We start from the raw sequence: 5827 nt of genomic DNA, 5'->3' as shown, positions 1-5827 counted from the left end.
AGGCAAACATGTAGCCTGAATGTTTAAGAAATACCTGCAAATGTCATGGGATCAGGAGGGAAAGCTGTAAAGAGGCCATGACACTTTGGACATACCAAATGCCTTGATGCTCAGGTCCTTCAGCCAAGGAGACACAAAGAATCACACAGGAACACGGGATATGCTGAGCTGGAAGGGACCCACAAGGATCACTGAATCCCTGGTAATGTCCCTGTATTTATGGCTATGTCTCAACTCCTGTATCCAGTGCCACACCAGCCCATTTCTGTAGCAGCACAGCCAAGACAAACAGTTTGCAGTTTACTTCCAGCTACCAGACAGTACCAAATCTGATGGTTTTTAGTTTGTTTATTTTCCCTGACAAGGACATCTGTTTACTAGAACTCATCGCCAGCGTTAGTGAACATCAAAAGGGACGTCTGTGAGACTGCAGCTGGATTTAGATGGTACAAAGCCCTTCAACTGACTGTTTAAATCTCTTTTCTTTTCTGCATCCCCAATCTCCAAACAGAAATGGGCTAATTTTAAATGCGTCTCCAGCTCTTTCCATTTTTTTTAATGTGTCTGTCCTAACTTGTGCTTCAGGATCACCTTTGGGGTGAAGTTTAGCATTTATTGATTTAAAAAACAAAATAGAATCAGAAAATAATAGCTATCTTAAAATGCATACATGTATCTTTTTCTTCAATAAAAGCAGATAACTTTTATTACCTAGAAGTGAAGGTAATAAAAGGGGAGGTGGGGAGAAGTGAACAAACTGAGGAAGATCCTTCTTTGTTATTCTTCTCCTGATATCAACCAACACACACTTAATCTCAGGGAGAACTGATTTAGGAGTGCTGTGAATTCATGTTGTATGCCTATATGACTGTTTATTTAGTTGTGAATTGATTGATTAGGAAATAAGTGCTTTTCAAGTTGACAGTATAAATAATGTAACTTTATTAGTGATATATGTGACACATTTAACAATGCTAATTTTCTGTACTGCTCTGTATAATTCACTTGCCTTTTTCAGTAGGCTGTAAACAATAGAAGGTTTGAGGGAAATCACTAATTTGTTGGCTTTCTAAAAGACAATGGAAAGGAATCCAGAATTTAGGAATACTTCTAGAGTGCCATCTAGTGTGAAAAGAAATGAAGCCACAGGAAAATGGAACTCCAAACAAAGCTTTGGAAAATATGTCTTAATACACAAAACTGTCTCTTCATTTTCCTCTACAGCTAAACACAGGCAGCCACTAATGGATTTTATGTAATTTAATTATAACTGGGAAAATTTATTTGTTCTATTTTTATTAAGTTAACATGTATATATAAATATAATGTATGCAATATACATGTACATATATATGGTGGAAATTACTAAAATTAATGCCCTCTCTGCTTTTATTTTTTGAAAAAAATGACAAATGTCTGGCCTAAGCCCAGACTTAAGGCTTGGTTAAATCACCTCATGTTCTCATGCTTCAAAGGCTTTGTCATTAAACCTTGATTTAATTTTCACTCTTTTAATTAAGTTACAGACCTTTGCATTTGGAATGGTGATATATAGAAATTGAAGACCACTGTTATGAAACAAGCTGTAAAACAAATGAGATTTAAAAAACTGCGTTACTGCATCATTGCTTCCAGGTGTGGTTTTATCAGAGGTGGTGCTTGATCCTCCTTATCAAAAGCACATCTCCTGTGGTCCTGTGGTTTTAGCAGATGTATTGCTACCTTTAAAGCAGGTTTCTATAATCACTTATCTCAAATTACACAGGTAATTTTCAGGGTGTCCAAAAAACCCCAGTTTGTCTGTCTTTGCGGATGCCACATTTGCAAGTGTGGGTCCAGATTTAATGAGGAAAATGCCAGGTACTTACCAAGTTTTCTTGCTTTCAGGGCTTTTTATGGGCAGTCTGGCAGAATCAGAGTGCAGGGGGAGAGGGCAGACCAGTCTGTGCAGGTGAGCACTTCTGCATTTGTCTACCTGTCCCCTGGGGATAGACTGAGTGTAGCATTTTGTAATCCAGATGTCTTTCTGAGGAGGGATCCCGTATGGGCAGATGTTGTTACAGATGCCTCCTGGAAGGGGACTTTGCAATTTTAAAACAATAATTTATGTTGCTACAGTTTTCCTTATTTGCATTACCTGTCAAAAAATGGTGCTGCTGTGTTGGGGGTATCCCCTAGGTTCCATAGTTTAGTAAAGACTTACAGCAATACCAGCTCTGAGAAGTGAACCAGAGAACCAGGCATGTCTGTGGAAGATGTGTTTGTCTTTTCAATCAAGCGCAAGAAAATTAAATCTCTTCACTTTCTTTGTACCTGTGTCTTAATTAATGCTCTTTAAATTTATCTTCGGCCTATGGCCTATTGCAGGGAACTGTTAATGCCAGAAAAGAGCCGTGGTTATATTCACAATGACTGGCTTTGGGATTTAGAAATGTTTTCAGTATGCATGTCATCTGTCTGGGCTGTGGGTCTTTGAAAGGCAGAGATTTTATCTATGGTGAAAGAAATATTTGCATTATGAAGGCTGAATATAGTGTATTGTTATGTCCATTTGGTATACAACACTGGTAAGTTTATTGATCTCAAGATGAGATAAAAGAGGGGAATGACAAGAAAACCGATGAGAAAAGAAATGTGGAACTGAGGCAGGAAGATTTTTTTTTATTCCTTCTGAATATTGCATAAGCTGTGAAGGAGGAGACTTATGACAGTATCAGTGAGCAATTAGCAGGGAAGAGGAGAAGGGAGGATGTGGTGTGCAAGGTACTGCTTCCTGCTGAGCTTAACTGAAGCTCTGCTTTTGCCTTTCTTCAGTTAAAGAAAAAGAAAAGAAAAATTATGTAGAGATCACCCTTGCAGCCTGTGTGTTTGAAAAGCCATCAGGAGAAGAATTTGTCAAAGAAAAAACTTTCATGGAAACATGGAGAGTCCTCTTTCCAAATACGCTGCTAAGGTCCTGACAGCAATAGTGAGAAACAGGGGACAAAGGGGTGGGAAGGGACGGAGCAGAGAGGAGGTACTTTGGTACTAGGGAAGGCGTGTTTTCTAATGAGGTGAAAAAGTAGATTGAGTGTTTGCTGTAGAGTACTTTATCAGCTTTACAGGTTGATATCTCCCTATATCTAAGGGCTCACAAATCCTTCTGGAGGAACACGTTATTTCTCCCTTTGCAGGTGTCATGTAGGAGACCTGTGGTGACATTCTTTTCTGCTCCAGTATAATTACTCTGTATTTTCATGGTGCTCTGCAGAGTGGTTTGAGATGTAAACATGAAGGAAATATGGAACAAAAGAAAGGGATTGGAATGGCAGCTGTGAATGGTGCAAACCTGTATCCATGAGATACAGCAAAGAGTTCAAATAGGCAATAAGGATCATCCTCTCCTGGGAGTCCCAGGTTGGATCCTACTCCTGTGATGGATATGCCTGTTTGAGCAGGAGATTGCAGATGGGTTCCTGTGTCCCAGGAACAGCTCCTGGAGGCAGGCTTTCACCACTGAAGTCAATTTATTCTGCTGCAGTTTCAAATAGATGCATTGGATCCTTTTAAGTTGAGTTTTGAAAAGCTTGTTCGAGAAATGTTTCCAGTTTTCACCCTTATTGCCAAATCACTCCTACTTGGATCTTGGTGTGCTCCTGAAGGAGTTGTGAAGGCTGACAGTCAGAGATCTTGTAGTATTAGGAACTCCAACTTTATGCCCCTGAAGAAAAAGAGAGAAATTTCTGGTTTTAGCTTAGGGATAAACTAGAACTCTTGAAGTTTTTCTGCTGTTTGACTCCAAGTATTTGATGTTTTTTCCTATGGAAAGAAAATATCCTAATTCATGTTTGGAGATGTCTCCAGCTGATTAGTTGTGGGTATTTTTACTCCCTCTGAATCTAGTTGTATTTCACTCATGGGAACCTTTATGCAAGCAAAAGAGCATGCATGCTCTTGAATTATTTTTGTTTAGCTAATATCCCTAAAATATTTGTGCACTGTTTAAAATATGTGACTTCCACCAAATACATGTGTGAATACAGCATGAAAAAAGGTATTTTTGTGCCACAATCTTAAACCAGCTGGGGAGGACAGAAGGCACTTTTTACTGCATCAGGTGTCATTTCTGTCTGCCTTCAACTTGTTTGTCATTGTCAGCGCAATGAATGTTAAAAGTGGAAGTTTACTTGAATCTCTCAACAGGTTGCCTATGGTGTTTTCTATAATTCTATTCTCACCAGCCTTTACCAGCTTTTTCTTTTTTTCATACTGAGATGGTCAACCTTGCATTTAAGAGCCTATTCCTGATGGCAATTCCTCATAGCTGTCGTTAAAGAGTGATGAGTTCAGGCCAAAATACCGTGAAGTTAATGAAAGTCTTTGCATTGATTTTCATACTCTCCCGTGTTTGTGCTACATATTTCAATGGATGTTGGATCAATCCCCTCAGAATGCTCTATGAGATTAGCCAGAAGTGGAAGTTAGGTACCATGGAAACAAAAGGCTCGAGTGCAATCCATAGATGAGAATCTTGTTGTCACAGATGAATTTACTTAGTTGGCTTTCAAATAAACACAAATATAAGAAAAAGCACGTCAGCCTAGGTGTTAGTGTAAGGACTGTATCTTTTAATTAGTCTGATAAATATTTCATTGGCAACAGTAATAAAATATTGATTTCAGTGTCTCCATTAATCCATATTACTTTGGTTCTGTACTTTTTTCACTTTCAATAATTTAGCAAAATCTTTTTTACTGGACACTTTCTCATCTAACTACCCCAGGGTGGGAAAAAATTACTGTGGAAATATAATTATTTTTTCCCTTGTGCCATCTCTCCTAATTCAATTAATTAAACATACTGTCATAACATCTGGTTTTATTATGTATAATAATATAAGCTAAAGAGTTAATATTTCCTTGAAGAAAACATTCTTCTAATACTCCTAAGACTCTAAAGTGACTGTTCATAACATTAGCACAGAGCAATATTTCTGAATGGATGGTATACAAAAGAATCTAAATCACTTTCCACGGGCAAGAGCAAAGCATTCTTACCTCAGAGAGGCTCTCCTATTTTAGAGAAGCTAGAAACTTGGAAAAAAAAAGCCAAAGCAATAGCTAGATACAAAGGAGGAAACAGAGGAAGTAAAATATCAAAAGCCTTGCTGCTTTGCCTGTTTACCTTGCACACTTGCAGAGGCATTAAGGTTAATAGTCAGGTCACCTAATTATCCTCGTACAAATCCCTCCAACAATAGATGACTACTGTTTTCTTTAGAGCAGTTGAAGTCAAGGTAGTGCTTTGACCAAATATGCAGACCACTTACCACTATTTGTAATTGTAAAGTATGTGTTTAATCTCCTAATATTTTCAGTAGTATGTTCACACAGAATCCACTCATGGCTTCCTATTTCTTTTCTGCTAGGAAGTCAAAATGCAGAGTGGCTCTACCAGATCCTCAGCATCAACTGTGTTGTTGCATATTAATATATAATGGTTAAATACATGTTAAATACTGAGTAAATGCCTAGAAAATACATATTCAGCTTGATCTTCTAAAATCCGGTGTAAATGGCAAATGGTATTTCCTTTGCATTTAATTTCTGTGGAAGTATTGAGCTTGTTCTTTAATTCTTCTTGGTGCTGAAGAAACGAATAATTCCTCTTGGAGCTAGTTACAGTGGCAACATAATAATTATGGAAACAAAGACATTAACTGGACCAAAGTTTAACTGGCAGATTTTGGCATAGAGTTTATGGTATGCTCTTGATCATCAAACCAGAGAAAGCAGTGGTTAATGCCCAATGTAGCAGCTAATTTCTGTCACATGGATATTTGTCTGGG

The 5827-nt window shown here is 38.0% G+C and overlaps 1 long non-coding RNA gene across 1 annotated transcript; it reads left to right on the top strand.

The window, feature by feature from the left end:
• The first annotated feature begins 1646 nt into the window (after positions 1-1646).
• LOC136364501 (uncharacterized) lies at positions 1647-5621 on the top strand. The gene is made up of 3 exons (XR_010744159.1): positions 1647-1765; positions 1888-1951; positions 5408-5621. It is a non-coding gene; the product is annotated as an uncharacterized lncRNA (long non-coding RNA).
• Positions 5622-5827: the final 206 nt, after the last annotated feature.

Source organism: Sylvia atricapilla, chromosome 8, assembly GCF_009819655.1.
Source record: "Sylvia atricapilla isolate bSylAtr1 chromosome 8, bSylAtr1.pri, whole genome shotgun sequence".
In the NCBI taxonomy this organism is placed as follows: Eukaryota; Metazoa; Chordata; class Aves; order Passeriformes; family Sylviidae; genus Sylvia; species Sylvia atricapilla.
Note: the sequence above shows the minus strand (reverse complement) of the source record. Positions and strands in the feature narration are given on the sequence as shown.